The following is a 14,334-nucleotide window of genomic DNA, read 5'->3' on the forward strand; positions in this document are numbered from 1 at the left end:
GAGAGGGAGCCGATTATGCCTATCTGGTTGCAAAGTTTATATGCGTCTCTATTTGCATGAAATCAAATCCCATCTTTCTCTTGGTTCAGGAAATGTCCACGGCCACAGTCCTTCACTTGTATAAAGAAACCCAAGAGGAACTTAAGCCAGCAAAGTGCAAATTGCCATATGGCATTACCGTCCAGGGGAAAAAAATCCATCTTAGCATTTTATTTCTGCCAGAAGTAGATTAGGCAGATAAAATTTTCAAAATAAAACACAATCAGCTAATTAAAGTGAGAAAAGAATTTTATTTGTTTTATGCTAGAGTGGACTGAAGACAGCTTACGAGTGGCATCACGCCAACAGGTATTATTTCCTAGATCTGGGCTTTTCAAACAGGGCTCCCAAGGGAAGGGGCGGTGCTGGGCAGACAGGGCTTTGCTGTCTGGACTTGAACCAAAGAAGTTCTGCTTTGTTCTGTCTCACACTGAATTCTTCCATGAGACTTTCTGTGGAGAAAGAAGTTTCTACAACGAAAAGACCCAGAGGCAGACTGCCTAGTTTCATGGCCTGACTCTTCCACTCAGTAGCTGTGTGACCCTGAGCAATTCCTTAACCTCTCTGTGCCTCAGTTTCTCTATCAGTAAAATTCAGATAATATTATAATTAATGATTAATGACAGTATAAATAACAAATAACATGGGGTTGTTTGTGAGTTAACATTTGTCAAGCAGGGATAATGGTGCTTGCTGTTCATGTCCAAGTCTTTGGGACCTCATGAACTGTAGCACCCCAGGCTTCCCTGTCCTCCACCATCTCTTTGAGTGTTTGCTCAAATTCATGTCCATTGAGTTGGTGATGCCATCCAACCATCTCACCCTCTGTCACCCCCTTCTTCTGCACTCAATCTCTCCCATCATCAGGCTCTTTGCAACAGGTGGCCAAAGTATCAGAGCTTCAGCTTCAGCATCAGTCCTTCCAGTGAATATTCAGGACTGATAGCGCCTAGCACATAAAAAAATGACTTGTACATGTTTGTCAAATAAGTAAATAAAATAAAGCCATTTTCCACAATTACTGCTGACAAGTATTCTGAGTGGTAGGAAAGAAGCCAGTAATACTTGAAACAGTTTGCAGATCGAGCTGGGCTGTAGAGTAAAATCTGCTTTGGGCAATTTGCAAAGACCAGCAAATCCATAGTATTGATTCTTTCTTGATAACGCATCAATGATTTGTCAGTATCCCCAGCTGATTATGCTAACATACAATGAATAGTTTACTATTTACAAAGCAATTCACACACATTTTTTGAATTATAATCTATGTGACAAACCAACACATCACTGGGTGCCCAGGATTATGTAACTAAACCTACTTCTCTGATTAATGACATACAAATGGCTCAGCTATTATACAATAAGCACATATAAGGCACTATGCGGGCTGAATTTTGTCCTCCCTTCCATTTATATGTTGAAGCCATGATACCCAGTACTTCAGAATGTGACCTTACTTGGAAATAGAATCCTTGCAAACCTGAATCTTCCTGGTGGGGCTAGCGATAAAGAATCCACCTGCCACCACAGGAAATCCAACATATGTGTGTTCGATCCCTGGGTTGGTTAGATCCTCTGGAGGAGGAAATGGCAACCTGCTCCAATATTCTTGCCTGGAAAATTCCATGGACAGAAGAGCCTGGCGGGCTACAGTCCATGGGGTCGAAAAAGAGTCGGACACAAATGAGCACTCATCATTTTGCAAACATACTTAGGTGCTCTGTGACGACCTAAAGGGGTGGGATGGTGGAAGAGGAGAGAGGCTCATGAGGGAGGGGATATATGTATAATTATGGCTGATTTGAGTTCTTGTATGGCAGAAATAAACACAACACAGTAAAAAATAAATTAGAAAAATAAATAAAAGAACAGCAAAAGAAAGATAAGGTCATAGTAGAATGAAAGTGAAAGTTGCTCAGTCGTGTCCAACTCTTTGCGACCCAGTGGACTATATAGTCCATGGAATTTTCCAGGCAAGAATACTGGAGTGGGTAGCCTTTCCCTTCTCCAGGGGACCTTCTGAACCCAGCGATTGAACCCAGGTCTCCCACATTGCAGGCAGATTCTTTACCAGCTGAGCCAGTGGACCCCTAATCCAATCTGACGTCTTCATAAATGGGGGAAATTGGGACCCAAATGCACACAAGGAAAAGTCCACGTTCAGCTGAAGGCAGAGACCAAGGTGATGTTTCGACATGACAAGGAATACCAAAAATTGCCAGAAAACCACCAGAAGCTGGAGGTGAAGCAGGGCACAGATTCTTCTTTACAATTTTCAGAAGGAAACAACCCTGCCAACACCTTGATCTTTGATCTTGAACTTCCAGCCTCTGGAACTGAGAGACGAGAAAGTATTATGTTTAAGCCACTCTGTGGTACTTTATTTTAGCAACCTTAGAAAATGATTACAGGAACTGTCTACAGACTAGAGATTTTAACAAAAGAGTGTCCTTCCTTTATTTAACCCTTGGTTCATTCATTCGTGTATTAAATATTTATTGAATACAGCTGTTTTAGAAATTTGTAACTGCAGAACCAAGTTCAAGACCCCGCTTTCATGGGACTCTCAGTACAGAAGGGGAGACAGACATGAAACAAAACGACTACACTGAGAACATAATCAGAGGTGGTTTCATGAAGAAGAGCAGAACAGGGTAAAAGGATGAAAAGCGGTGCTGCTTTGGATGGGTGGAGACAGGCAACCTGAAGAGGTGGCATTTAAGCAAAAGACTTGAATAAAGGAGGTGCAGCCATGTGGCCATCTGGAAGAAGAGGATTCCAGGCTAACGGCGAGCAAGATCGCAGGCTGGAACTTGCATGAAGTCCTTTTCTAAGAACAAGGTACAAAGGGTCGCCTACCATTTTTTTTTTCTTTTCTTTTTCTTTACATGGGTAGGAAAAAAAATTTTTTTTAATAGACTGAAATATAAGCCTTTCAATTTGCCTCTTGAGAAACCTATATGCAGGTCAGGTAGCAACAGTTAGAAATGGACATGGAACAACAGACTGGTTCCAAATAGGAAAAGGCTGTATATTGTCACCCTGCTTATTTAACTTCTATGCAGAGTACATCATGAGAAACGCTGGGCTGGAAGAAGCACAAGCTGGAATCAAGATTGCTGGGAGAAATATCAATAACCTCAGATATGCAGATGACACCACCCTTATGGCAGAAAGTGAAGAGGAACTCAAAAGCCTCTTGATGAAAGTGAAAGAAGAGAGTGAAAAAGTTGGCTTAAAGCTCAACATTCAGAAAATGAAATCATGGCATCCGGTCCCATCATTTCATGGGAAATAGATGGGGAAACAGTGGAAACAGTGTCAGCCTTTATTTTTTGGGGCTCCAAAATCACTGCAGATGGTGATTGCAGCCATGAAATTAAAAGATACTTACTCCATGGAAGGAAAGTTATGACCAACCTAGATAGTATATTCAAAAGCAGAGACATTACTTTGCCAACAAAGGTTCATCTAGTCAAGGCTATGGTTTTCCCAAGTGGTCATGTATGGATGTGAGAGTTGGACTGTGAAGAAAGCTGAGCGCCGAAGAATGATGCTTTTGAACTGTGGTGTTGAAGAAGACTCTTGAGAGTCCCTTGGACTGCAAGGAGGTCCAATCAGTCCATCCTAAAGGAGATCAGTCCTGGGTGTTCGTTGGAAGGACTGATGCTGAAGCTGAAACTCCAGTACTTTGGCCACCTCATGCGAAGAGTTGACTCATTGGAAAAGACTCTGACGCTGGGAGGGATTGGGGGCAAGAGGAGAAGGGGACAACAGAGGATGAGATGGCTGGATGGCATCACCAACTCAATGGACATGAGTTTGAGTGAACTCTGGGAGATGGTGATGGACAGGGAGGCCTGGCATGCTGTGATTCATGGTGTTGCAAAGAGTCAGACACGACTGAGCGACTGAACTGAACTGGACTGAAGGAATCTTCTCCTTAGCCCACTTTAAACAGGTCTTATCATGCCCAGTAGTGTCCAGCTCTTTGCATCCCCATGAAATGCAGCCCTCCAGGCTCTCCTGTCTACGGGATTTCCCAGGCAAGAATACTGGAGTGGGTGGCCGTGCTGCCCTCTAGGGGAACTTCCCAACCCAGGGATCGAACCCGTGTCTCCCACACTGAAAGCTGATTCTTTACCTGCTGAGCCCTCTGGGAAGCCCTAGACTATTGTAAACAGTGCTGCAAGGAACACTGGGGTGCATGGAGGGGAGAGGAGTTTGGGGGGAGAATGGATACAGGTGTGCGTGCGGCTGAGTCACTCTGCTGTGCACATCATTGTTAGTTGGCTATACTCCAATATAAAATCAAATGTGAAAAGCAAACCCAAGCAGGTCTAGCCCTGGCTGGTGAGGCTCCCTGAGGGGTGACAGCAGGGACAGTGACGTCTGGGGTGCTGTCAGCTGCCACAGGGCATATGCAACTGAGTGTAGGATCCCCGGTGGAAGGGGCACTTGGGTAAGAGCAGCTGACCACACCGTGGCATTCTCGACTCACTTCCGTGAGTGCTGACATCCGCAGCAGCACGGCGGATGCCCAGCTTGACTCTCCCTCCCAGGTGTGTGGGGTCACTGTCTGCAGGAGCCTCTGCAGCGAAGACCTCTTCCTTCCTCGTCACTCCCCGGTGCTGGAGCGCTTGTACAACTCCTAGACTCCATCAGCTGAGTGCTTCCGCCCGGAAAGGTCATCAGAGGATTGGCCCTCCGGCTTGTTGTGCTAGACACAGTGAAAATCCCCTTCTTTCTCTGGCAGAGAGGGACTCTGGCACAGAGCAGTGCTTTAGATCCAGCAGCAGGAACACCTGGTATCTAGTGCCCCGGGGCAATGCCCAGAGATTGAATTCCCGCCCGTTACTGATCTTGGCCAGGGCACCAGCACTGGACTCTCTCATTTCCATATCTAGTTTTCCCATCAATTCTGGATGCTGAGTTTACTTCCAGGAAATTCCTTTCCTGCAGCTTCCCAAGTGGCTCAGTGGTAAAGAATCCACCTGCCAATACAGGAGACAAGGGTTCAGTCCCTGGGTGGGGAAGATCCCGGGAGAAGGGAATGGCTACCCACTCCAGTATTCTTGCCTGGAGAATCCCATGGACAGAGGAGCCTGAGGGGCTGCAGTCCATGGGGTCACAAAGAGTAGGACACGACTGAGTAACTGAGCACGCCCATGCACAAACTCCTTTCCTACCTAGGTGAGCCAGACTCAGTGCTTAGGAAGCAAGAGCCCTGCTTTGGCACACTGTCTGAGTTTTCAGCTTCTCAGTTCTGAGCTAACATATTGACAATTGTCTCATCATTCTGAGTCACTATGATAGAGAGCTTAGATATTAGAAGCTGAGAGAGTTAAGTTACAGTAAGACACTACAAAGATAAAGAGGTTATATGAGGGGTAAAGTAAAGCTAACGGGTCTCCAGACCCTTGAAGAGACTGGCCGTGTCCCGAATACTGAATAGCACACCTGTTCTACAGCGACGTTACACGGCACAATGGTGACATCCAGTGTCAGCTGGCTAAACCTCAGGTGACCGTGCAGTTTACCTGAAAATGACGCACAGAGCATCAAAAGACATGCATGTCAGCACTGAGCCCAATGCTGTTTGCAAGCAATAATCTAAGATTCTCAAAGTAGAATTAATTTCTATTCATTTCTAAATGCTACTCATTTGTAAACACATGTGTTTATATCTTAGCCAGTGCTATAGAAAGCTCTTAGATATGTAACAAAGGCAAATTCATTCAGGGGGATAAAAGGATTGAAATACTAGCCCAAACATGATAGAAAATACATACTGTAGACAGAGCACTGTGCCATTTGCCAAAGAATTATTTCCCATGTGTTGTCAAAATTAATCATCAAAACACAGTGTGCAATAATTGTGACCTCTATATTTATATCTATCTATATGTATATATAAGGCAGCCAGGTCACAGAGAAGTGACGTTTTTCAAAATCATAAGTTAATCTCATCACCTGAACCCAGAAAGTAATTTTTTTTCAATTCTTTATCACCATTCATTTAAATTATTCTTTTTTACACACGGAATTACACTTTTATCTTTGTCAAAAATCAAGTGGTTTGGAAATCTTCAATTGATTGTGTGTTTGGAGAACATTTCTGGATTCTCTTCTAATCTATCTCGATGTCTGTTCATTTTTTTAAATTTAATTTTGATTTTATATTGGAGTGTAGTTGATTGGCAATGGTTGTGCTCACTTCAGGTGTACAGCACAATTGTTCACTGACACACATAAATGGATCTATTTCTTTTGAGCGTTTTCCCATATAGTTTATGACAGTACTGAGTAGAGCTCCTTGTATTGTACAGTAGGTCTCTGTTGATAATCTGTTTTATGTATAGTAAGTAGTGTGTATCTGTTAATCCCAAACCCCTCCTTGGAAAAGTTTTAATCTCCCTTAGGCTTTAGCTTCCTCAGCTGAAAAAACCCAAAAGAAGCTGTTAACTTCCTCACAGAGTTGCTGCTAAGTCACTCAGTCGTGTCCGACTCTTTGCAACCCCTTGGACTATAGCCCACCAAGCTCCTCTGTCCATGGGATTTCCCAGGCAAGAACACTGGAGTGGGTTGCCATTCCCTTCTCCAGGGGATATTCCCGATCCCTGCATCTCCTCCTGTTGTCTCCTGTATTGCAGGCAGATTCCTTATTGCTGGAGCCATTGAGTTATACGATGATTAAATAGGATAATGCAGAAAAAGTGCTTAATGGGGTATCTGACTATAATCCACATTCAGAGAATATTAAATAATTGTGTTTAGGCTCACAGCTCATAATGAACATTTGCTTAAAGAGCATCATTGGAAAGTATCAAGGCCTAAACCCAGTTGTCCCCTTTCTATTCCCACGCCCCCAGCCCCATCAGTCAGTTACACCTGCTGCTCTGATCTTCTCGGCTATCGATCTATTTTAAAGCCACTTATGACTCATCAATGAAAGAATATGAAAAGAACTAGTTGTCACTGATATTTATCTCAGTCATTTGCAACATTGATAAGAAAGGTGCCTTTTTGGAAAATTTCTTCTGTGGCTTCCTGAAATATTTTAAGAATAAAAGGCTCAGGGATTTACAAAAGAGCTATAGCTTCCCAAACTGGTCTTGGGATATCTGAGCTTCAACATCACCTACGTCATTTTAAAAATTATCCAGAGAAGGAGGGAAAAACAGACAATCCCACTTGTGGGTGAGGATGGGGAGAAGCAGCAACTCCTGGGTGCTGCTGGTGAGAAAACCAAACTCACAGCCACACGAGACATCAGCACTTAGGCAGCTTCCTATAAAGTTAAGCATGGGCTGTACAACCCAGCAGTCCCTCTCCTAGGGGATTCTGTATGTCCATAAAACACATTTATAGTGGCCAAAGTCTGGAAAAAATTCAAATATTCATCAACAGGTGAATCCTATTCATCAATACAAAAGAATGATCAACTGATATGATCTGAAGAGCTGACTCATTGGAAAAGACTCTGACGCTGGGAGAGATTGAAGATGGGGGGAAAGGGCAACAGAGGATGAGATGGTTGGATGGCATCACTGACTCAACAGACATGAGTTTGAGCAAGCTCTGGGAGATGGTGAAGGACAGGGAAGCCTGGTGTGCTGCAGTCCATGGGGGTCGCAAAGAGCTGGATACAAGTGAGCAACTGAACAACGCTGATACAATATAGATGAATCTCAGATGCATTATGCTGACTAAAAACAGCCAGATCCCAAAGGCTACATATTCCATAGTTCCATTTATATGATATTCTAGAAAATTTGAAACTATAGGATCAGAAAACTGAACTGGAACTGACTACAAAAGAGACACTAGGGACTATTTTAGGGGACTATGGCTGGATGGCATCACTGACTCGGTGGACGTGAGTCTGAGTGAACTCCAGGAGTTGGTGATGGACAGGGAGGCCTGGCATGCTGTGATTCATGGGGTCACAAAGAGTCGGACACAACTGAGCGACTGAACTGAACTGAACTGAACTGAGGGAGTGATGATGAAACTGTTCTCTATCTTGATGGTAACGGTGGTTCCATGACTCAGAACTCTATACTAAAAAAGATGGATGTATATACTTTTATTTTCTAAGTAGTAAGTAAACAGTACCCTAGTAAAAGCTAAGTACAGTGGAGATTTCAAAATACAATTAACTGCAAGCTACAATTAACTACAAGCTACAATTAACTACATTTATTTCCTAATTCAAACTGTTGAGCCCTCCAAAAGTGTAAATGACAGAAAAAAAAAAAAAAAAAGCAATAGGGTCAGAATTGTGTGAGTTGCTGACAGGCAGGTAAAGCTATTGCTCTTACAAGAATAGTCCATGGAGCCTGACATTCAATAAGGCGACAAAAGCGAGGGAAATCTTAAACATCTTACGAAAGTTAATCATAATTATTACTTACTGGGGTGGAAAAGTAGGTAGAAATATATAAAAATATATAAGAAATATACGAGAAAACTTGCAACAGGAAGATTTAAATCTAATTCTGAAATAGAACTTATTTCACCTACCCATTCTGTTTTTTTTTTGCAATTTTTTCTTAATTGGAGTACAGTTGCTTTCCAATGTTACAGCTATCTGTTTCAAACCTGCCAGTGTAAAGATGTCAATCCCGTTCTCCCAGTTCATCTCAGCCTCGCCTTCCCCTCATCCCACTGTCCACAGGTCAGTTCTCTACGTCTGCATCTCTGTTCCCGCCCTATAAACAGGCTTATGTGTACCATTTTTCTAGATTCCACATGTATGCATTAATATACAATTATACGGTGTGTTTTTCCCTCTCTGACTTATTATGACACTTTGTATGACAGACTCCAGGTCCACCAGTGTCTCTACAACTGACCGTCCTCTTTCTGATCATCTTCTAAATGCATGTTCCCCTTCTTCACAGTAGAACATAAGCACATGGATGACTGGGGCAGTGACGGCAAAGTCTATGAAGGTTGCCCACCCCCGAAGCGGTGGGGACCCTGTGCCCCCCGCCCCCCTCTCCCTCCCCCTGCAGCCCCGTCCCAGGAAGAGGTCAGACTGATTTCAGCATCCTACCCAAACCCAGGGGATAACAGAAAGATACAAGGGCGAGAAGCACCTCCTGGTTCTGGATGAAACCAAGCTCCTTATATCAAATCCCATGAACATGAGTGATGAGTGAGTGAATTCCCCAAACTAATTAGGAGAAGCTTATAGCTCAATGCTTAGCAAGCCTTTTTCCTGTTGGTGAACAGACATGAGAGGGGGAACATGTCCACTTCAATTTCCAGAAAGTGAAAAAGATGAAGATAGATTCCTATAATTGGCATTTCACTCTCAAGAGACATTTGAAATGAAATGACCGGTTTAAGACTAGAAAATGAAACTGTTCTGGAAATTTTAAAATCAATACCAAGTTAAAAAAAGACTTACCAACAGAGACTTATCAATTCATCCAACCACAGATCAGTAAAACAGCAATGGTTTGAGCCAAGAGTTCTGGCAAGTTGTTTTGATAGTAGCAGACAAACTGAGCTCCAAATGAACATACCCAGCTTTGGAAAACTGTACTATTCAACTTAGACTGCTTTAGTCTCAAACATAAAATTCTTTGCACTCCACATTGTCAATAAAATAGACTTTCAAGTTATCTGAATGCTTTTTTTCCCCATAGGAACTTGCAATTTCAGCAGTAACTTACAGGCATTCAGAGACAGTGTCTTCTCTTTAGCTGCACAGAATTGGCCGACATTTTATAGAAGAGTTTCCACTCAACTGGAGAAATCTCCCTAAGCGGATCTTTAAGCATAAGTTGTCAAACGTAAACCACTAAAAATGCATTTGCCATAAGAATTGACACAAAACAGGGTGAATGCAGGTATAGAAGAAAACATCTCCCCTAAATGAACGCCTAAGAAAGGTATATACCAAAATGCTTTTGTAGTGTTAGAGAGTTCTTTGTTCACAGAAGACATCACTATTTAATAGAAACCTGGAATAATTTATCATTTGGTCTAGCTCCTCTAAATGCCCCAGAGGAAAAAAAGAGTGGTATTTCTTCTGGTTTAGATTTTCAGAATTCAAACTAGTGGCTGATTTGGTAAGTCAACATCAGTTGCATCAGTTTCACCCTTCAGCACAGTGATAGAAACGACAAAATAATAAAATGAAAAGCATGCAAATTCAGATGCACTCCCTTCTACTTTTTGGCTTACGGCTACAGATGACTCTTGCTTTCTGTTAAGTGTGCCACTAAAGTATGTGATCAAGAAGGGCTCATATTTTTAAGAGTAGTTCAGTTATCACTGTTGGATGAAACATGCATCAAAATTCCCCCATTTAAATGCATATTATTTGTGAAGAAAACACACAAAGGAGATGTGTGTGTGTGTTTAGACACTCAGTCGTGTCCAAATCTTTGCGGCCCCATGAACTGTAGCCCTCTAGGCTCCTATGCCATGGAATTTTTCAGGCAAGAATACTGGAGTGGGTTGCCACTCCCTCCTCCAGGGGACCTTCCCAACCCAAGGATCGAACCCAGGTTCAATTCACATTGCAGGTGGATTCTTTACCATCTGAGCCATCAGGGAAGCCTGGCCTCTTTCCAAATGTTAACATTAAGAGTTAGTGTCTTCCAAGTCCAACCTAGAATATGAAATGACTGATGCTTTCTGCTACTGGCTTGGGATTTACTATTTACTATTTTCAGGGAGTATCACAGAAAGATCACAGTTATGACATTTGGTAAGTATCAGTATTGCATGTCAGAAATATACTTTTTCATAAATATAAATAAGTGTTTGGCTCCTATCAGTTATTTTCAAATTATGGAAGTTGGACCAAAATATCCGTCTTATCACTTCAATTGCAGCAATATCCATCAAGGTAAGCAAAATGTGGCATAGCCATCCAATGGAAGGAACATTAGTAGCAATAAAAAGGAACCACCATGCTACAACCTGAATGCACCTCAAAAACATTACTCCAGGTGAAAGAAGTCAGATGCTAAATACCATATATTCTATTATCTCATCGTGCAAAATGCCCAGAAAGTCAAATTTAAAGAGACAGAAAACAGATTAGTGCTTGCCTGGGTCTGAGGGTGAGAATGGTGAGTGCTACGAACAGGCACTCGAGATTTGGGGAGAGAGGGGCGGGGATGAAAATGTTCTAAAATTGGATTGTGATAATGATTGCATAACTCCATAAGTTTACTAAAAATCATTAAATTGTAGAGTGTGATGTATTTGATAGTTTATAAATTATATCTCCAATAGAGCTGGTTTTAAAATAAATAGCAAAAAAAAAAAAAGCAAGAATGTCTTACATAAAGTCATTTTTCCCCCCTCTGAGGTTAAAAAATAATTGTAGTCATGTTTTTTTAAATTTACAAGAAAAAAAATAACTTGATGGATACAGTTTTCCCAGTTAAAATTTTTCAACCCCTAAATGATTGGCATCTACTTACTACTACTACAAATTTAAATTTTATTGAATTTGCATGAAATTGAATTTTTAAGCTATTTCAGGCTTAAGATCTTAATATTCCATAATATTAAACTCAGAATACAGGATTCCTAAATTCTTTCCCAGCCTAAGTAAAAGAGGAAACTGACCTAAATAACATAAATTTCTTTACAATTTTTTAATTTGACCATTTAAATCAGTGGAAAAGAGTCTGTGATTTGAAACTAATCTAGTTTTGGTCAGTGTAAATGATAGATGATGACTGATATGGTTTCTGGTTATGGCCTCAGGGTGTTCTGGAGGATTCCAAAGCTGTATAAATTCCAGAGGACAGGAATGTGTCTCATTTACATCAACTTTTATCCCCCTGTGTCTCCAAGACAGACCATGGTGCCCTATACAATAAATGTTGGTTCAGTGGTTCAGTTAATCTATGAACAGGCCTGAAAATCCCCAGGTGCACCAAATATTTTCTAAAACTGAGCACACACACACACACACATATTTTTGTTTTCCAAGCTCGTGACTGTTTCCATGTTTAGATGCTTAGTAAAATGTAAATTCACTTAAACATGCTACTAAATTGATAGTAACATGTTGCCATTTTGAAATGCTTTTCCATCAATAAATGGCCATCTAATTTTAATGTAAAAATCTCAAAGATTCAAGCCCACTACTGTAAAAGACTTTGACATTCCTCCAAGGAACTTTCCAGGCAAGAATACTGGAGTGGGTAGCCATTCCTTTCTCCAGGAGAACAGAGAGATCTTCCCAACCCAGGGATCAAACTCTGATCTCCTGCATTACATGCAGATTCTTTACCATCAAAGCCATCTGGGAAGCCCTCAGAAGTCTTAGTTGTTTCCTTTTTCAGTCATCATTCCAAACAAATAAATATATGCCTCATTTTTCAGTTTTGACCAAATTTAGCTTAGATTTTTCCAACTTCGTCCAGAATCTGGATTACAACTCAAGCCCACTTTCCAACACATTATAAATCACTACACTAACAAATATATTAACATGCTTGCTAATATCTTCTGAAATCATAAATGTGAAAAATACCACTGAAATAGTTTTCAAAAGCCTCTCTTCAGTTAGCGCAGGTTTGGTTACTAAATTTATTTAGCAAATTAAAAGGTGAAGACCTTGTGAAACTTGGGAGGTCGCAGAAAGTGTAAGCCATTTCCATTCTTTCCGTAGTGAGTTGGGAAGTTCCTGCCTTAGGCACAAATTCCTCTGTGTCAGGGACCTTCACACTCAAAGGGTCAGCGAAGGGTGGAAGGGAGGAGGATCGCCCATCAGCAGGAAACAATCGCACCTGTTGTGTCTGCAGGAGTACCTGAGACTGCAGCTCAGATCACATTTCTGAAAAGCCCGACTTCTGCAGAGCTGAATATTTAATACCATCAGGTACATAAAAGGACACACAGGATCTCTCCCCAGTTGCAAGTGAGAAATAATTCCCTTTGAACACTTTATCTGGCCTATGTATAGCAATAAGAAAAAAAAAAAGTTTTTATTTCTTAAAAATAAAACTAGAGTGAAAATGGCAGACCGAGTTTCAGGCACCTTTGGAACTAACTGCTTCTTTTATATATGTAAATAAATGTATTTGCTCTCCCAGAAGGTTAAAAGTTTATAGCCATGCCATTCATGCTATCTAAATCTCCCGTCTCACGGTCCCGCGCTATTCCTTCCGTAAGATGACACTGCCCCTTGCACACCTGCCGGGGGGATAAGTAACTTTCAGCTCTAGAATCCCATGACAGAAAACTGTCATCCAACAGGTCCGTCTTCCTTCACTAGAAGCTAACAGAAGCCAGCAAGGATGACCGTCTGCGCTCTTAAGAATTCGGGGCACAGGGAACTGTCAAAGTCGTCCCGCGGGGGTCCATAGGTGACAGCCAAGTTTTCCAGAAGGCTTTCTCCACCGCCTCTGAAGAGGGGGACCCCCCAGCCAAGGGACTGCCTAAGAGCAACCTAAATAAACAATCGGGCTGCGCAGGGCGAAGGAGGGGGTATCCTTTCTCGGGAAAGGCAACTCTGTTCCTCGTCGTTCAGTTACCAAGTCGTGTCAGACTCTCTGCGACCCCACGGACTGCAGCACGCCAGACTCCTCCGGGAGTGTGCCCAAGTTCGTGCCCACCGAGTGGGTGATGCCACCCTGGAGGCGCACAAACTTCTAGCCCAGGGAATCCGAGTCCAGAAGAACGGTTTACAGGGAGAATGCCGTCCTCACCCAGGACCTGTGTGCAGGGAAATGCCCTTGGTGCTCCAGGCGGGGCGAGGGGAGGGTGGAGGAGACCCGCTCCAAGGGCGCCTGGACCCCCGCTTGCCCGGGAGACAGTGGGGTGACCCGGGCGAAGATCGCTGGGGCTCGCCTACCTTGGAGGGCGCTCAGCGAGCGCGGGGTCCGGGCGCCGCTCCTCCCCTGGCTCGGCACCTCGGGCGGGTAGGGCGGATCGGCTCCGCCGGGCTCGGTGGCTCCACCTCCGCTCCAAGGAGCTCCGCCCCGCATGGTAGGGCGCGCCCGGGGCAGAGTCGGGCGCCGGAGCGGCTCCGGGGCGGGGCCCGGGCTTCCCAGCGCCCGGAATCGCGCGCCCGGCTCCAGGCGCCCCGGGGTGCCTTGTGTGCACCCCGACACTCAAGTCCCCAACCCTGCGCACCGCTCAGTAATTGGGTTATTCTGTTGGGGGCGAAGGGTAGATAGTTCCTGCTGCTTTTTTTAAAAAAAGGTCCTGTTTAATCTCCAAGCTCATATACTTTTTGTTTTTTATACTTTGGCCACCTGATGCGAAGAACTGACTCCTGGAAAAGACCCTGATGCTGGGAAAGATTGA

At 43.1% G+C, this 14,334-nt stretch overlaps 1 protein-coding gene across 3 annotated transcripts in view; it reads right to left on the reverse strand.

Moving 5' to 3' along the window:
* CCDC68 (coiled-coil domain containing 68) overlaps positions 1-14,008 on the reverse strand; it is a 58,521-nt gene extending 44,513 nt beyond the window's left edge. For 2 of the 3 annotated variants that reach the window (XM_069569234.1, XM_069569233.1), the window contains exon 1: positions 13,880-13,993. The gene's annotated coding sequence lies outside the window, so the exon portion shown is untranslated. Of the gene's footprint in view, positions 1-13,879 lie in introns of all 3 variants that reach the window. The other variant, XM_069569232.1, reaches the window with a different exon arrangement.
* Between the last annotated feature and the right edge of the window lie 326 nt (positions 14,009-14,334).

This window comes from Ovis canadensis, chromosome 23, assembly GCF_042477335.2.
Source record: "Ovis canadensis isolate MfBH-ARS-UI-01 breed Bighorn chromosome 23, ARS-UI_OviCan_v2, whole genome shotgun sequence".
Classification (NCBI taxonomy): Eukaryota; Metazoa; Chordata; class Mammalia; order Artiodactyla; family Bovidae; genus Ovis; species Ovis canadensis.